Consider the following 19,909-nt stretch of genomic DNA (forward strand, 5'->3'; position numbering starts at 1 on the left):
GGAGGCTGTTCTCAATGCAGCTTCCTGGAGGACACCTTCCATCTTTGCAAAACATTATCTTCACGACGTCGAGCGTTCAGATGAGGACACCTTTTCTCTTGGCCCGATAGTCGCAGCAGGTGGCATTGTGACATGAGCACTATCTTAAGGCGGCATACTATGCCTCGCTATGCTTCACTAGAGCTTTGTGGGGGAGAGCACACTGCCTTAGCCTTGCCTTGCTCCTCTTCCTTTGCTCCAAGTCTGGATGTAAGTACTGAGGCAATTGTTATTTTTTGTGGGCTCTCGGTTATACATGCACCCACCACCTTTTAATGTGGGAATCTTCATAGTCATGTGAAACAGGGGTGTGCAACAAATTATTTTTCAAGTATAAAAAATATTTTTGCACATTTACCTGTTTCACATGGCACATACCCACCCTCCTCCCCTCTGCATGTTCCGTACGCAGAAAGCAATGGAGTGGTTTCTAAGCAGGTAGTGGGGGTGGGTGGAGGAATGGGGGATATGAGGGCTTCCCATTTTCTATGAATCCTACCTCCTCTTCCTCCACTATGAAGAAGTTTTAGGGGGTTCTTACATATTCTGCATCAGGGAAAGAGAGATTCCACCTCTCTCCCTAGTTATGTGAAACAGGTAAGTGTACAAAAATATTTTTTATACATGAAAAATAATTTTGCATTTTAAAACTTAAATGTTAGCTAGTAGCCTACATACAAATCATGTAGTGAGATGTAATCATGTACCTGGCATTCTCTCTCTCTCTCTCTCTCTCTCTCTCTCTCTCTCTCTCTCTCTCTCTCTCTCTCTCTCTCTCTCTCTCTCTCTCTCTCATGGCCTATAGCACCTGTATGCATACTTGAAGAGTACATGTGGAAAGTGCTGTTCAGTTTCTGCGCAGCCAATTTTATTTATAGTGGCACCCTTATTAGGGCCCATTTCACTACCTAAGCACATTTTTGGTGTAACCACCAAGAACCTGAGTATCATGGTAACTTTAAACTACTCGACAAATGGCATAGCTTCAAAGCAGTATGTGGTGGGATTCAAACCTATGCGTGGATATCTGCCTGATCCCATGCTTACCACCTTATCCACTATGCCACTGCCTAATATGGCATTGGCAGTGACCATGAGAGATTTTTTTTTTTCCCGCACATAATTCTAATAATTAGTACATGCGTGAAAGCAGATTTACTAATCATATTTTCTGAAATGCATTTTATTTGAAATATTCATTACATTTCCAAAACAAAAGAAAGTGAAAATATTTCTCTTCTATTCATCATGAAAAACTTTTTTTTTTAATTAATTAATTAATTTATTTATTTATTTTATTTATTTTTTTTTTTATGGCCTATAGTGCCTGTAGGCATACTTGAAGAGTGTATGTGAGAAGTGCTGTTCAGCTTCTGCCCATTAGTGGTGCAGGCAATTTTATTTATAGTGGTACCAATATTAGGGGCCCATATCACCACTCAAGTGTACCTTTTGTGTAACCATCTAGAACCTTGGTATCATGGTGACATGTAGGTAACTTTAAACACTCGACAAGTGGCATAGCTTCAAATCAGGATGTGGTGGAATTTGAACCTACACGTGGACCTCTGCCCAATCCCATGCTCACCACCTTATCTACTACACCACCACCTCCCTAGACTTCTATGAAAGTGTGTCTTACCTCAAGGAGTAACAGCATCACACTGTAAAGAATGCAGTAAAGCTTGCTTGTGTCACTGGGTTCCTTACATAACTGACCATGATTGTTTTGCTTAAATGCAATGTGAGATGCATGGTCTCTTAGGCAAATTCTTTCTGACTTGTGACATTCTGTATGAATTACCAATAAGTATGACCTATTATATATTGTTACCTTAAAAGAAAGAGTTGTTTTGTAGTGTAATGCCAATCATCACTTTGTTTATATGTGCGAACATGTCTGGGGTTTAGAGCCTCTGTTGCCACCAACCACTGCCTCAATGCTGAACCTTGGCCTCATAAGATACAGGCTCATTTCCTGATACTTTTTTTGAAGAAATGGTGCATCTTATGAGCCATCAAATATGGTACCTTTCACATTCCAGTCTCTGTTTTCATGTTTCCCAGTACCATTTGGGAGTTATTTCAACTCAGTAAAAGGAAGGCCTTGGAATAGGAGATATGATCCCTTATACAAAAATAAGCACTAGAAAAGGCACTTACTGGGCCAGAGCTCTACTACTGTGTCTATGTTGTGTCAAAAGTTATAGACAGATTTTGCCCCCATTATCAACCTATCTACTATCTACCCACAACCAGTTCATCCACAAGATCAGATTCTGGAAAGAGACAAGTGGGTCAGCGATGTCATCCATCGGAAAAGGTGACTAGATGTTAACAGTAGACCTGTGGGATGCCTATCTTAGGTTTCCATCCATCAAGAAAGCAGAAGGTGGAAGACATTTCAATTCAGAAGTCTACCTTTGGGTACTGACGGCATCTCAGGTCTTGACAAGACTTATAGCTCTGTGTAGATTTACACCAAGAGATTTGTTTGATTTGCTACTTAGACAACTAGTTACCATGTGGTGTAAAACTGTAAATATAATAATAGGGTTTTTATGTACAAACTGCCGAGTGTTCGCCTAAGAGTTAAGATTATCATTGGATTGTTATTACCAACAAAGTACCCTAAGCTTGTTAACATGCCTGTTCACCGTCACCTATACTACTGTATATATTGTCCGGTCAGAGCAGCGCAGGTCACTTGCTGGCCAGCTGCCTTCCTGCCTACAAGTCCAGGTTCATCTGTAATACCTGTTGGGTGAGTCACTCTTAGTATTTTGTATTTCCGTCCATTTACGTACTTGTGTTAATGTTATCGGGTGTTATTTATGAACGTATTGTGACAACCTCGCAATTGACTTGCAGGTCTCTGTGTTACCGCTCGCACGTACCTTGTAATAAAACTCGGCAGTGGAGCTATGCTTCTGGTTACCTCCAAATTGGTGACCCCGGAGTGACAGGCGCCCGGAGTGACAGGCGCCTGGAGTGACAGGCGCTCGGAGTGACAGGCGCTCGGAGTGACAGGCGCTCGGAGTGACAGGCGCCCGGAGTGACAGGCGCCCGGAATGACGGGCCGGCGATCGGAGTGACTGACTGGCCGGCGACCGGTGGACAGGCGGAGAACACAGCGACACACCCGGGAGTGAAGTGGCAGTCGTTACGAGTGACGTGGCGGCTTATTGCCTATTTATGTCTTCCAGGTCTGTGTAGCTGGCTGTTACACATACCAACACTCCGTTCTGCTACAGTGGTACTGATCAAAACCCTGCCAAGCTCCCCGATTCCTCACGGCTTCAGATGTGTTGGACCGTCAGCACAGTGTGTTAGCCTGTGGTCACGTTTACGCACCGTAAGGAACAATTTTTCTTTTGGTGACAGTGACTCGCAATAATGTCTGATCCTGTCAAGAGTGACACCACTAGCGTAGCTGCTGCGGCTGTGGCGGTTAAGCCACCAGTGTTTGATGAGACCGCGGTAGCAAGATGGTTTAGTATCATTGAATCACAGTTCATTTTGGCGAATATAACAGTATCTAGCACCAAGTTTCACCATGTGTTGTCAAATTTGCCTGTTAGGATTCTTAATCAGGTGAGTGATGACGTGATCCAATCCGTTTGTTATGACAAACTCAAGACAGCCTTGACTAATTTATTCTCACTGTCTAAGCCAGAACTTTTTGATTCATTAGTGACTCAGAACCAAATCTCGTTCACTAAACCTACTCAGTATTTGCGTGAACTATGCAAGATAGCAACTCCATTGGCTCTTGGTGAGGAATTTCTTAGAATAAAATTCATAAAAGCCTTGCCAAACAACATCAGGCCTCTAATTGCCACTTATGATACCAGCACGTCATTGGAGGAGCTACCCAGAGTCTCAGACACCCTCATGTCTTATAACGTGACCTGTGGTGCCCAAGTCAATCAGGTGTACACATCCAAACCAGCATACTCACACAGAGATCCAACAGGTGGAAATATGACTATAAATTATGCCCACTCTTCTATTCCAGTAGGTGTTAGAGCTTTCCATGACAAGCAAAGGTCACAGGTATGTAGGTATCATTTATATTATGGACAAAATGCCAAATCATGTAAACCTTGGTGCATGCTGTCGTCTTCAAAGGTTGGTCTCAACATGTTGCCAAGTTCTCGGCGGCCTTCACGCTCGTCATCCCCTTCTCGTTCACCAAGCAGACCAGGTACTAACCAGCCATTCCTTGATTTTTCGGAAAACTAGGTGGGCAATCTGTGAACTTAACAACCGTCGGATTGCCACTTAAGATTAGTGCCAAAATCGGTTGTAAGACTTATTCCTTTCTTATAGATACTGGTTCCTCTATTTCATTGTTGCCTTACCACCCTGATATGTTGCCATTCCTAAGACCAACTAATGTTAATTTAACTAATGCCTCAGGTGAAGTGATTAAGTGTCATGGTGAAGTCAATGTGGAGCTCGGGATTCAACGCCTACGGTGTTCTTTCCCGTGGTCATTTGTGGTGGGTAGTGTGACACAACCCATCCTTGGGACAGATTTTTTGAGTGCTCAAAATTTACTTGTGGATTGTCGAAGTAATACACTCTTTGATCAAACAACCAAAAGTAAAATTCCCCTGGAAGCTTCAAGTTCCCTATTGCTAGCTTATAATATCGATTATAGTATTCATGACTCTAATGTTCAATCTTTACTTTTAAAGTATCCTATACCTACATTCCCATTACAGCTTCACTCTGAAAACTGTGCGAAAGGAGCCATTGCCCCTCACATAGATACTGGAAATTCCTCTCCAGTTCATTTCAAGGTTAGACCTCTCACAGGTACGAAACTTGAAGCAGCCAAACAGGAATTCAAATTTTTGTTAAATGCTGGTATTATTCAGAGATCGAATTCACCTTGGGCGTCGCCACTCCACCTTGTTCCCAAGAAGGAGCCAGGCACATGGCGGCCGTGCGGTGATTACAGGGGTCTAAACAGTGTCACGGTAAGCGATAAGTATCCCATTCCTCATTTGCGTTAAACGATGTCTTTAGATGGTAAAACTGTGTTTACAAAATTAGATTTACAGAGAGCTTATCTACAAATCCCAGTTGCTGCCTGTGACATTGCTAAGACTGCAGTCTGTACACCTTTTGGGCTCTTTGAGTATAAATACATGCCTTTTGGTCTTAAGAATGCAGGGGCCACCTTTCAGAGGTTCATGGATAGTATTCTAGCCAACACTGATAATATTTTTTGTTATCTTGATGACATCCTTGTGGCTAGTACCTCGATTGAGGAACACCTTACTGACTTAGATAATGTTCTTGCAATACTTTCTAAGCACAAACTAAGACTGAATGTGAACAAATGTACTTTCTTTAAACCTGTATTGAGTTTTCTAGGATATGAGGTGAGTGCTGTTGGAGTTCGACCACCACCCGATAAAGTTGCTGTTATATCAGAATTCCCCTTACCTGGAACATCTAAGGAGCTGAGACAGTTTATGGGTATGCTCAACTTCTTCCGGCAAATGATCTCAAGGTTTGCTGAAATAGCTCATCCGGTAACGGAATTGTTGAGACATAACCATTCTACTAATTCTCTCCATTGGTCAGATTCAGCTAAAGCCTCTTTTGATTGTTTGAAGCAGGCTTTACTTGACTGTCCTACTCTAGTTTATCCCTCTACTTCCTCCACTCAATACTAACTTGTAACTGACAGTTCTGGTCTGGCTGTTGGTGCGGCACTCTACCAAATGGTGGACGCTAAACCATCGCCTATAGGGTTTTTCTCTAAGAAATTGTCTAATGTCCAGAAAACTTACTCAACATATGATAGAGAACTCTTAGCAGCTTATCTTGCTGTGCTGCATTTTCGATCTGTTATAGATGGTCATGATGTAACGCTTTTCCTGGATCATAAACCCATTGTGTCTGCTTTCTATTCTAAGTCTATACCTAAATCTGACCGCCAACAGTGCCAACTGTCCTTTATTTCTGAATTTGTAACCTCACTTCAATATATTCGTGGTGACAATAATGTTGTTGCAGATTGTCTGTCTCGGTCAACTCATGCAGTCACAGTGGATGTTTTTGATCTCCATGGTATAGCGAGAGCTCAACTGGATGATGCTGAACTTCAAGATTATAGAGAGCGCTTGGTTAAATATGATGTTTCCCATGATCTTACAATGTGGTGCAATAGATCAACAGCTTCTCCTAGACCTTTTGTGCCAGCCTCTCTTAGGGGTGCAGTTATTTCATCTTTGCATAATATTTCTCACCCTGGGATTAAGTATACTGCAAGGTTAGTTAAAGAACGTTTTTTTTTGGCCAAACATTGATAAACATGTACAAGACTTTGTCAAGCATTGCCTTCCTTGCCAAGATTCTAAAATTCACAGACACGTACGCGCACCTGTCACACCTATTAGTGCACCAACGGATAGATTTCAGACTGTTCATATTGATATTGTGGGTCCCTTACCTTCTGCGGAACTGCCTAATTATCCTTATCCCTTGCCATTTAAGTATCTTTTGACGTGTATTGACAGGGCTACGCGGTGGACAGAGGCCATTCCCCTTGTCAATACCACCTCGACCTCTGTCGCGATTGCATTTATGAACGGCTGGGTGGCGCGTTTTGGCGTTCCCCTTCATGTGGTGACTGACAGGGGTGCTCAGTTTGAGGGAGAGTTATTTTCCGATCTGGCTTCCCTAGTGGGATTTCATCGTGTTCGCACGACGAGTTATCACCCCCAATCTAACGGTGTCCTTGAAAGGCATCATAGACGCCTGAAGGCGGCTATTAGAGCGCGACGAAAGGAAAACTGGTTTACTGCCCTCCCCCATTGTTTTATTAGGTTTCCGTATGATGCCAAATAGTTCTAATTTTTCGCCTTTTACTGCTGTTACAGGGGCGTACATGATGTGTCCTCACCTGCTATTTTCTGATGCTTCACAGACTCACACTACGGATGACACCTTGCAGTTCTTCATCAAGGAAATGAGGGCTATAAATTTTGAATCCTTTGCAGCTGGTGACTGTCACACTCTTAGTGATTCTTATGTCCCTAAGGACTTGCGTACGTGCCCTCGGGTCTGGGTGCGTGTTGACCGTGTTCGGAAGAATTTGGAGGCACCTTATACTGGTCTGTACGATGTTGTTCGGAGAGAGCAAAAGTACTTCCTTCTTCAGCTTCCTCAGGGGGAAACGGCAGTTTCTGTTGATCGCCTTAAGCCTGCCTATGAGCTGCCGAAGGACCCGTTCCCTGTTCCTCATGCGAGTGTAGATTGCGGCAGTTCTTTAAGTAATCCTCTTGCCTCTCCTTCCTCTCTTTCTATTCCTCTTTTTCCAGACCTTGTTTCTAGCTCTCCTCAACGTACGCATTCCGGTAGGGTAGTGCGTTTTCGTGTCAACCCAGAGTATCACTACTTTTGATTGTTATTTGTGATATTTATGTGAAGTCTCTATGTTTCATGTTTATTTATTTATTTTATTATTAGTTTTTTTTATTGCTTGATGTTCATTTGGGGTATGCTGTGTTCTGTTTTGCTTGTAATGTTTTGGTACTCCATACTTCTGGAGGGAGTACTGTGGTGTAAAACTGTAAATATAATAATAGGGTTTTTATGTACAAACTGCCGAGTGTTCGCCTAAGAGTTAAGATTATCATTGGATTGTTATTACCAACAAAGTACCCTAAGCTTGTTAACATGTCTGTTCACCGTCACCTATACTACTGTATATATAGTCCGGTCAGAACAGCGCAGGTCACTTGCTGGCCGGCTGCCTTCCTGCCTACAAGTCCAGGTTCATCTGTAATACCTGTTGGGTGAGTCACTCTTAGTATTTTGTATTTCCATTCGTTTACGTACTTGTGTTAATGTTATCGGGTGTTATTTATGAACGTATTGTGACAACCTCGCAATTGACTTGCAGGTCTCTGTGTTACCGCGACGCACTTGTAATAAAACTCGGCAGTGGAGCTATGGTTCTGGTTACCTCCAAAACCATTTCCACCTCCAGTAAGATAGCAGTGCAGTCAAGGGAAATGCTCCTAAATCTTTGCAACTCTCTCAATATCTGGATAAATTAGTAGAATTCTAGTCTAGAACCCAAACAGATATTGACCTTTTTAGGAATGGAAATACATTCAATGATTTTTAAGGTTTTCCCATTGCAAAGACAGATCTTCAATTTGCTGGCATTCATAAAATGATTCATGACTTGGCTGCACTCACTAGCACAAGAGTGGCTAATCCTCCTTGACCACCTTTTGCCACAATCTCTACTAGTTCCAGGAGTTTTTTTTTTTTTTTTTTTTTTTTTTTTTTTTTTCCGTAGGGAAGAGGGCCAGCCAAGGGCAAAAAAAAGAAAGGTAGAAAAAAGCCCACTTGAGTGCTGGCTCTCCAAAGAGTACAAAAAGTGCCAAAACTGTCAGCCAGAATTAGGGGAGCAAATGCCTCGATACCTCCCTCTTAAAAGAAGACAAGTTGTAGGAATTTGGAAATACAGATCCAGGGAGGGAGTTCCAGAGTTTACCAGTGAAAGGGATGAATGATTGAGCGTACTGGTTAACTCTTGCATTAGAGAGTTGGACAGAATAGGGATGAGAGGAAGAAGAAAGCCTTGTGCAGCATGGCTGCAGGAGGAGGGGAGGCATGCAGTTAGCAAGATCAGTAGAACAGTTACCATGAAAATAGCAATAAAATATAGAAAGGGATGCAACATTTCGGCGGTGAGAAAGAGACTGAAGACAGTTAGTCAGAGGAGGGGAGTTGATGAGACGAAGAGCTTTCGATTCCGCTTTCGATTCCACCCCTTCAAGCAAAGCTGTGTGAAAGGAACCCCCCCCAAACATGCGAAGAGTACTCCATACAGGGACGGATAAGGCCCTTATACAGAGTAAGCAGTTGGAGGGGCGAGAAAAACTGTTGGAGATGCCTCAGAACACCTAACTTCATAGAAGCTGTTTTAGCAAGAGATGAGATGTGAAGTTTCGAGTTAAGATTATGAGCAAAGGACAGACCGAGGATATTCATTGTGGAAGAGGAAGATAGTTGAGTGTCATTGAAGAAGAGGGGATAGTTGTCTGGAAGGTTGTGTCGAGTTGATAGATGGAGGAATTGAGTTTTTGAGGCATTGAAAACTACTAGATTTTCTCTGCCCCAATTGGAAATTTTAGAAAGATCGGAAGTCAGGTGTTCCGTGGCGTCCCCGCGTGATCTGTTAATTTCCTGAAGGATTGGACATCTCTGAAAGAACGTGGAAAGATGTAGGGTGGTATCATCAGCGTAGGAGTGGATAGGGCAAGAAGTTTGGTTAAGAAGGTCATTAATGAATAATAGAAAGAGAGTGGGTGACAGGACAGAACCCTGAGGAACACCACTATTAATAGGTTTAGGAGAAGAACAGTAGCTGTCTACCACAGCAGCAATAGAGCGGTCGGAAAGGAAACATGAGATAAAGTTGCAGAGAGAAGGATAGAAGCCGTAAGAGGGCAGTTTTGAAATCAAAGCTTTATGCCAGACTCTATCAAAAGCTTTTGAAATGTCTAACGCAACAGCAAAAGTTTCACCGAAATCTCTAAAAGAGGATGACCAAGACTCAGTAAGGAAAGCCAGAAGATCACCAGTAGAGTGACCTTGACGGAAGCCATACTGGCGATCAGACAGAAGATTGTCAAGTGACAGATGTTTGAGAATCTTCCTATTCAGGATAGATTAAAAAACTTTAGACAAGCAAGAGATTAAAGCTATAGGACGGTAGTTTGAGGGGTTAGAACGGTCACCCTTTTAGGAACAGGCTGAATGTAGGCGAACTTCCAGCAGGAAGGAAAGGTAGAAGTCGATAGACAAAGTTGGAAGAGTTTGGCCAGGCAAGGTGCAAGCAAAGAAGCACAGTTTTTGAGAACAATAGGAGGGACCCCATCAGGTCCATAAGCCTTCCGAGGGTTTAGGCCAGCAAGGGCATGGAAAACATCATTACGAAGAATTTTGATTGTAGACATGAAATAGTCAGAGGGAGGAGGAGAGAGAGGGACAAGCCCAGAATCGTCCAAGGTGGAGTTGTGAGCAAAGGTTTGAGAAAAGAGTTCAGCTTTAGAGACAGAAGAGATGGTAGTGGTGCCATCAGGATGAAATAAAGGAGGAAAGATGAAGAAGTGAAGTTATTTGAGATGTTTTGGCTAGATGCCAGAAGTCACGAGGAGAGTTTGAGTTTGAAAGATTTTGACTTTTCCTATTTATGAAAGAGTGTTTGGCAAGTTGAAGAACAGACTTGGCATGATTCCGGGCAGAGATATAAAGTGCATGAGATTCAGGAGATGGAAGGCTCAAGTACCTTTTGTGGGCAACCTCTCTATCATGTATAGCACGAGAACAGGCTGAGTTAAACCAAGGTTTAGAAGGTTTAGGTTGAGAAAAAGAATGAGGAATGTACACAGGATGAGGTGTCTGCTGTTTCAGCTGGAGACAGAAGGAAAAACATTAGCTCCCATCAAGTGCCAAAGTCTCACAGGGTTCTGGAAGACTTCCAGTTGTGGTCAGACCCTGCTCCATGGCTAAACATTGGAAGTACAGAATTCAGAGCTATTCCTGTTCACAGACCCGTCATTAAGAGGCTGGGAGCTTCCATTCTGGATGACTAGGCATGTGGCACTAGGTCACTTCAGGAACAGCAGGAACACTTCACACTCCTAGAACTAAGAATGATACATCTGGGACTTCAAGCATTTGAGGACTCACTACAAGGGCAAATAATAGTGGTCTTGTCAGATAACACCACACCTGTGTTGTACATCAAGAAAACAGGAGGGACAAGGTCAGCTCAGCTTAGCCCAACTGCAAAGCCCAAATGACACCAGTGGCAGAGGACAATACAGTAACCCTTCTTACCCAGTTCATGAGTGGGGAAAACAATGTGGTGGCAAACTCTTTGCAGGAGAAACTGAGTCATTTCCACGGAGTGGGTGCTACACTAGTAGGTGTGTGACAACCTGTGGAGACTTTAGGGCTGCCCAATGGTGGACCAGTTTGTTGCATGGATGAATTACAGGCTAGCCAGTTTTGTTCTACGTTTTCTGGACCTGATGGCATTAGCAATAGATGTTTTTCTCTTTCCTTGAGATGACAAGAAATTACAGGTTTCCCTTGTTTTTATGATTGGGTTACATTCCTGAAAACTAGATCGAATGACTAACAATCAAATAGCAAACTTAATGTTCAATAGGATTTAATTTAATGAGGAGAATAACCTTGACCTAGCTTGTACTGAGAGATAGATAACACTTTTCCGTGCCACCCAAAGAGGTACAGTCGCCGGTCGTAAACTCCTTGGCAATTTTAGCCCATATTTTTTCCAATAGCAATAACTGGCAGATCCACACCAGTTGAAGGCTTCAAGTTATCTTGGATTGGTTAAACTCCCTCAAAAACTAAGCCTTAAAGCTCCACCCACTTTACCCTCCCCCTCCGGGTCAATGCCCTGTCCCTCCCCGTGACCTCAGAATGTCACCACCTCATCTTCTTCCTCCCCTCTTGTAATTCACCTCCTCGGTTGCCTGCTGGTCACCCAGCCAGTCTTCCCCATTACGGAGCGAGCTCAGAGCTCATAGACCGATCTTCGGGTAGGACTGAGACCACAACACACTCCACACACTGGGAAAGCGAGGCCACAACTCCTCGAGTTACATCCCGTACCTATTTACTGCTAGGTGAACAGGGGCCACAAATTAAGAGGCTTGCCCATTTGCTTCGCCGCACCGGGACTCGAACCCAGCCCTCTCGATTGTGAGTCGAGCGTGCTAACCACTACACTACGCTGTGTGTGTGTGTGTGTGTGTGTGTGTGTGTGTGTGTGTGTGTGTGTGTGTGTGTGTGTGTGTGTGTGTGTGTGTGTGTATTTACCTATTTGTGTATTACAGGGCCCGAGCTAAGCTCTCTGTGACCTGTCTCCTTGTCCATTCCTGTCATATCTCTCTTTCATCTGATTGACACACACTGCGTCAACGACATCACTGCTCAGTTTATTCCACTTTTCAATGCTACGATGCGGGAAACTATTTTCTCATGTCATTTAGACAGATGTCCTTTTTTAGCTTTTTTCCATGTCCTCGGAGATGATTACTTGTGGTCACCTTTATCAACTCTCTGTCCAGTATGTCAATCTTGTTCACCAATTTATACATAGTTATCATGTCTCCTCTTGTTCTTCTCTCTTCTAATGTGGTCAGCCCCAGCTTCCTCAGTCTTTCCTCATAGTCTAACTCCTGAGTCCTGGTACCATCCTTGTTGCCAGCCTCTGTACCCTTTCCACCTTCTTCACATTTTTCTTCATATGCAGTGACCAGACACATGCTGCATATTCTAACTGGGGTCTTATTAAGGTACATAATATCTTCTTCATCATTCCTTCATCTAGGTAGTGGAATGCAAGGCCAATATTTTGAAGCATGTTGTATGTTTTCCCAAAAATCTTGTTAATGTGTTTCTCCGGTGACAAGGTGTTTTGCACGTTACTCCTAAGTCTTTCTCCTCATTGGTCTCTTTAATTTTCTCATCACCCAGCCTGTAATCCCTGTTTGGTCTGTATCTACTTCTTCCCATTTTCATAACATGGGTCTTGTCTATATTAAATTCCATCTGCCACTCCTTACTCCACTCATATATTTTATCAAGATCTTCCTGTAACTTGTTACAATCTTCCACATTCTTTACTCTCCTCATAATTTTAGTATCGTCCGCAAACATGTTCATGTAACTGTCAATTCCTACTGGCATATCATTAACATAAATAAAAAACATGATGGGACCCAGCACTGACCCTTGTGGAACTCCACTGGTTACCTTCTTCCACTCGGACTTCCTTCCTCTCACCACTGTTGTCATTTCTCTTCCCATTAAGTAATTTTCCATCCATTTTGCTAGTTTATCATTAACTCCTCCAATCATCTTTAGTTTCCACATCAGTCTATTGTGTGGTACTTTATCAAGTCCAGGTAGATAGCATCCACCCATCCCTCTCTATGTTGTAGTATGTCAGTCACTCTTGAATAAAAACATAATAAATTGGATACGCACGATCTTCCTTTTCTGAAACCAAACTGCCTTTCACTCAGAATGTTTTCACTTTCTAGATACTCACTCCACTTAGCTTTAATTACTTCTTCACATACCTTGCACAATATACTCGTACTAGTCAACGATACTGGTCTATAATATAACGGTTCCATTCTACTACCATTCTTATATATAGGCACAATGTCAGCTCTTTTCCACTCTCGGGATTAAGCCTGTTCGTATGGAGGTTTCCACAATATCAAATACGGGGTTCAACAATTGATCCTTACATTCATTTAGCAACCTCCCAGATATGCCATCAGGCCCCATTGATTTATTAATATCCAGATTGCTTATAATTTTCCTTACATCTTCCTTAGTAACCATGATGTCCTGCATTTGCTTTATTTCCGTAGGCCTTCCTCCCATAAAATGCTCCTCCTTTGTAAACACTGCAAAAGTTGTCGTTCAAAATTTCAGCTATATCTCCAGCATCTTCATATACTTCTTCCCGTTTTTACCTTTTCTATTGCCTCCCTTTTATTTAGTTTTCCATTTATGAATTTGTAAAACATTTTTGGGTCACTATCACAGTTTTCCACCATCCTCTGTTCATATTCCTTCTGTGCTGTTCTCCTTACTTCAACATATCTATTCCTTGCTGTTTTGTAGACTTCTCTTGATAATACATCACTGTTTTTCTTAAGTTTCTTCCATGCCTTTTCTTTGTTCTTTTTTGCTTCTTCACAATTTCTATTAAACCACTGTTTATTATTTAAAGTCCACAAACTTTTTCACAGCAGAGTTATACAAATCCATAAATTTATCGTATTTCAATTGCATATCCCTTTCCTGGACCAGTCAATTTCATTAAAGAACTCCCTTATATGGTTATAATTTGCCCTAGTATAATTTAATTTTTCCTCCCTGCATTCCACAATCTTATTCGTGCTTAATTCTGTATCCAGCTCAAAGCTTAAGACATCATGATCGCTTTTCCCCAAGGGACATTCATGTTCAATTTCCTCTTTTAGAGAGATGCCCCTGGTAGATACCAAATCCAACCTTGCTGCAACATCTTGTCCCCTGCACCTTGTTGGTGATCTCACCCACTGTGTCATCAAGTTATTTGTTGCTACCTTTAACAATTCTTCTGCCCACTCACCACCGTTCACCACTGTAGTCTTCCCACACTATTTCTTTGCAATTAAAGTCTCCAACTATCATCACTATCCTTTCTGATGAGTTCTTGCTTCATTCTGTCTAGAGTATTTCTCATCACCATTTGGTACTGTTCATATTCCCAAGCACTGGTTCTGGGTGGTATGTATACTGTTATAATATTAATGTCCCTCTTGCCATCTGTTATAAGCATACTTATCACTTCCTCATTTCTCTTACTATAGTTCACCTCCTTCACTATCAGATCTTCCTTAGTAAGAACCATTATACCACCACCTCCTTTATTTTTTCTATCATTTCTCCATACTTTGTAGTGTTTTACAACAAACCAGTCTAGCTTTATTTCGGCCTTAGCTTTGTTTCCACTACACACATTATGTCCAGTTCGTTATTTCTTAGGTAATCCATACATTCTAGCCTCTTAGACAGAAATCCATCTATGTTTGTGTAAGTCACTTTTATTCCATTCCTAGTCTCATTCTTCCATGTAATGTCTATTCCGTCTGTTTTATCCACCACTTCTTTAGCCTCCCATTTCTCATCCTCCAAAAACTTGGTCTTTTCCTCCTCTGTTCTTTCGTCATTCCTCTCCTTCACTTCAGTTACAAGCTCCTTCATTTTCATTCGCTCATCCTGTGACATATTTCTTCTTATGTAAATTGTTTTGGTTTCCTCAGAGTCCTTAAGTTTCCAAGCCCTCCTCAACAAGGCCTCCGCTGCCACCTGAGACTTTAATTTCAATTTTAATGGTCTATTCTTGCCTTCCTCAAAAGCTCCCAATCTCACACTTTCTTCTACCTCAGCATATAGGTCCTCTTCTTCCACAGAGATCTTGTTCAGTAAAGACTTAATCCTGTCATTTTCCTTATCCCTCCTGTCCTGCCAGTTCCTGTTAGTTTCTTCCTCAATCCTATTATGATCACACATTTTTCTTTTCAGCAATATCTCTCACCACATACTCATTTTCCTTTAGTGCCTTTACCATTTCCTCTGTGTAATCCCTTTATTTTCCTCTTCCTGCTTTTTACTATCTCCTAAACGACCTTTGTACCTCCTGATGTTCATGGTTCACTTCTTTCATCCTGGTATCAATTAGATTAAGGCATTCCTCCTTCCTCAAGTCCCCTTCGGATATTTTCATCTCCATTTCCATGAGTTTAGCCTTCATCTCTTCACATTGTTTCCTTAGTTTTTGGTTTTTTCTCCATCTCTACTTTTTCCTTCAATAGCTCTTTATTCGCTAACGTTAACAAATAGATCTCTTTTTTGAACGAATCATTCTCGGCTAGAACTCTATCCAGTTTTTCTTCTATGGACAAAATGTTTAGGAACTTACTTTCCAGTGCCTGGATTCTTGCATCCATATCTAATTTCTCCAGTCCTTTTGGCATAGTTATAAAACCTTCAAAGTCTCTGGCTTGTCTAGACGCCATGTTTGTTATCGTCAGCTGATTACGGCCAAAACAATCACCGCCCCCACACTCCTCTCAGGGACCACTCTCCATATCCCTCACTTTCAACAGTAAGCGACAGTAGGACATTAACAGGACACTAACTTAGGGTTACCCGGGCCCTGTAACACCATAGGTATTTTCCTTCTTCCCATCCGCAGCCGGAGACGAGCCGTCCTCTCTCAGCGACGGCGTGTGTGTGTGTGTGTGTGTGTGTCTGTCTGATTTTTATTTTTATTTCATTTTCTTCATTCACATAGCAAATGTAGCAAAGGATGAGGAAAGGAACTATGAAAAGGACATTGTTGAAAAATGTAAGGAGCAACTGAAATTGTTCCACAGATTCATAAATGGAAAAATTAGGCAAAAAGAAACAATAGAAAGGTTAAAAGGAGAGAACGGGATGGTAGAAGACCCAAAAAAGTATGGCAGAACTATTAAATAACAAATTCCAGGAGGTCTTTACTAAGGAATCCAAATTTGAAAGGCCACAGGGTAATAGAGAGACCATCTATATGAAAGAGGTTAAAGTAACCAACCTTGAAATAAAAGATATAATGAAGGAATTGGATGAAGGGAAGGCAATGGGACCAGATGAAGTCTCATGCAGAATACTGAAAGAATGTAGGGAAGAACTAGCAAGTCCTATATACAACATCATAAAATGCTCAATAGAAAATGGAACAATACCAGTAGAATGGAAAAGAGCTGAGGTAGTTCCTATATATAAGAGCAGAAGGAAGGAATAACTTTTAAATTACAGACCAGTATCACTAACTGTGTAATATGCAAGATGTGTGAAAGAATGATAAAGAAACAATGGATCAAGTTCCTTGAAAACAACAAATTAATATCAAATAGCCAATTTGTTTTTAGAAAAAGATGGTAGTGTGTAACTAATTTACTGAGTTTCTACTCTAGAATAGTTGATAGAGTACAAGAGAGAGAGGGATGGGTTGACTGTATTTATTTGGATTTAGAAAAGGTGTTTGATAAAGTGCCAAATGCAAGATTACTGTGGAAGCTAGAGGAGAAGGGTGGCTGAAAAGGAAGCACATTGAGATGGATGGAAAATTTTTTGAGGGAGAGAGAAATAAGGACAGTAGAGAGCAGTAGAAAGCGAAGTGCCGCAGGGATCAGTATTAGCTTCAATACTTTTCCTCATACAGTCAACCCTCGGCTATCGCCACTTCAGCCATCGCGTTTTATTGCTATCACGCACCCATGAAAAGCTGCTAAAATTTCATTATCGCGACCTCAGATGCCTGCTATCGCGCGCCCAGCCATGACGTCATGAGGTATCTGAGCGCTCATTGGCCAAAACCGATACCAGAATTTTGGCCGATTCCGATACCATTACCGATACCACCTAATTGGGCAGATACCAATACTACTATCAATACCGATACCACACTGATACCGATACTACTACTTATAGTGATTACTGCACTGGACACCAGGATGAGTTGGTGGACGGCTATTGTTATCAGATGGGAGGCTTTGTTTTGGGGGATGCTGTAAGTCCTTCTGAGAATGTTTGTGAAATAGGAGCAATTCTAGAAGCTTTTTGAAGCCATTTGCAAAGATAAATTACTCAGTAATCAATATCTTATATCGAATATATCACTAAGCAGTAAATTCCTTTTAGGTATCGTAAGTATCGGCATAAAATAAGCCGATACCGATACCCAAAATGGGCGATACCGATTCGATACCGATACCGATGCATCGGTACATCTCTAGTAAATACAATGAGCTGATGTAAATCTTTTTATGTTATAACCTTGACATGTTTTAATTGGTACCAATGGATTATACACTAATTTAAAAAGAAGTAAAAATGAGGGATATTAGGAGTAAAATTTGTGGTTGCGGTACCAATAACATTAGTTGTTCAATTCGGCTATCGCGTTTTCGGCTATAGCTCGGCTATTTCGGCCCAGATTGGGCGCGATAGCCGAGGGTTAAGTGTATATATAAACGACATGCCAGGAGTGAACAGCTACATAAATCTGTTTGCGGACAATATGAAACTGTGCAGAGTTATAAAGCAAAAAGAGGTTTGTGAAATACTGCAGGAAGACCTAAGTAAGATCTGGGAATGGAGTAAAAAATGGGAGATGGAATTCAATGTGGACAAAAGCCAAGTCATGGAAATGGGAAAGAGTGAAAGATGACCCGTGGGAATCTATAAGATGGCAGATGGAGTAGAACTGGAGAAAGTAAAATTGGAAAAGGACTTAGGAGTGACAATGGAAGAAAACAATCAACCGGTAAGCCATATTGATAGAATTTTCAGAGAGACATATAATTTGCTAAGGAATATTGGATTAGCATTTCACTACATGGACAAAAAAATGATGAAGAAATTGATAAATACTATGATAAGACCCAGATTGGAATATGCAGGAGTAGTGTGGATCCCTCATAAAAAGAAACACATAAGGAAGTTGGAGAGACTACAAAAAATGGCTACAAGAATGGTTCCAGAATTTGAAGGGATGACATATGAGGAGAGACTAAAGGCTATGGATCTACCAACCCTGGAACAGAGAAGGGAGAGAGAGGATCCAATACAAGTTTATAAATTGATCAACGGAATGGACCAAGTGGATAATGAGAAACTGATCCTGAGAGAAGACTATGAGATTCGAAGCACAAGATCGCCTAGTAAAAAGCTGTGAAAGGGAAGATGTCTGAGAGATGTTAAAAAATATAGTTTCCCACAAAGATGTATTGAGACATGGAACAGTTTGAGTGAAGAAGTGGTGTCAGTAACGAGTGTGCATAGTTTTAAAGAAAAATTGGATAAGTGTAGATATAGAGACAGGGCCACACGAGCATAAAACCCAGGCCCTGTAAAACTACAACTAGGTAAATACACACACACACACACACACACACACACACACACACACACACACACACACACACACACACACACACACACACACACACACACACACACACACACACACACACACACACACACACACACACACATTAAGGACAGACCATCAGAATGGGGATTGGTGGAGAGTGGAGTTCCACAGGGATCAGTGTTGGCACCAGTAATGTTCGCGGTCTACATAAATGACATGGTGGATGGGGTGTCCAGTTATGTGAGCCTATTTGCAGACGATGCAAAATTGTTAAGAAAAGTGAGATGTGACAAAGATTGCGAACTACTCCAGGAAGACTTGGACAGAATATGGAAATGGAGCTGTACATGGCAAATGGAGTTCAACACGACAAAATGCAAGAAAATAGAGTTTGGCAAGAATGAAAGAAGAATCAGGAGTATGTACAAGATAGGAAATGAAGACATAAAAACCAGTCATGAAGAAAAAGACCTTGGGGTGACAATTACCAATGACCTATCGCCAGAGAGACATATAAACAAAATAATTGGAGAAGTATTGAACTTATTGAGGAACATAAGAGTGGCGTCAGATATTTAGATGAAGAAATGATGAAGAAAATAATTACTGCAATGATAAGACCGAGGCTTGAATATGCAACAATACAGTGGGCTCGAACTTAAAGAAACACATAAGGAAACTAGAGAAAGTACAGAGGGCTGCAACGAAAATGGTGCCTGACTTAAGAGATTTGACTTATGAAGACAGACTGAAAAGAATGCAACTTCCAACCCTGGAAAACAGAAGAGAAAGGGGAGACCTGATAGCAATATACAGAGTGATGATTGGCATGGAAAAAATGGATAGGGAAGATCTGTGTATGTGGAATGGAAGAATGTCGAGAGGGCATGGGAAAAAACTAAAATGGCCACTTATAGGAGAGATGTGAAAAAATATAGCTTCCCTCATAGAAGGGTGGAAGCATGGAATAGTTTAGACGTGGAAGTGGTCAACGCAAGGAATATTCATGATTTTAAGAAAAAGCTGGACATTAATAGATATGGAGACGGGACAACACGAGCATAGCTCTTTTCCCGTATGTTACAATTAGGTAAATACACACACACACACACACACACACACACACTAATACCAGGTCTGGTCTGTATGTCTATTCCTTATGGTTTATTGAATATAAGGTCTAGTCTAGTTTATACCTATTTGTATTTACAACTAGGTAGATATTAGACTAGACCTAATATTTAGTAAACTGTATGGGTTAGACAGACAGACAACTAGGTAAATACTAGACTAGACCTAATATTTAGT

At 41.5% G+C, this 19,909-nt stretch overlaps 1 protein-coding gene across 1 annotated transcript in view; it reads left to right on the top strand.

Annotated features, from left to right (window-relative positions):
- LOC123504043 (PRKR-interacting protein 1 homolog) overlaps window positions 1-19,909 on the top strand; it is a 54,920-nt gene that overhangs the window by 32,342 nt on the left and 2,669 nt on the right. The gene's annotated exons all lie outside the window — the stretch shown is intronic.

This window comes from Portunus trituberculatus, chromosome 15 (assembly GCF_017591435.1).
Source record: "Portunus trituberculatus isolate SZX2019 chromosome 15, ASM1759143v1, whole genome shotgun sequence".
Lineage (NCBI taxonomy): Eukaryota > Metazoa > Arthropoda > Malacostraca > Decapoda > Portunidae > Portunus > Portunus trituberculatus.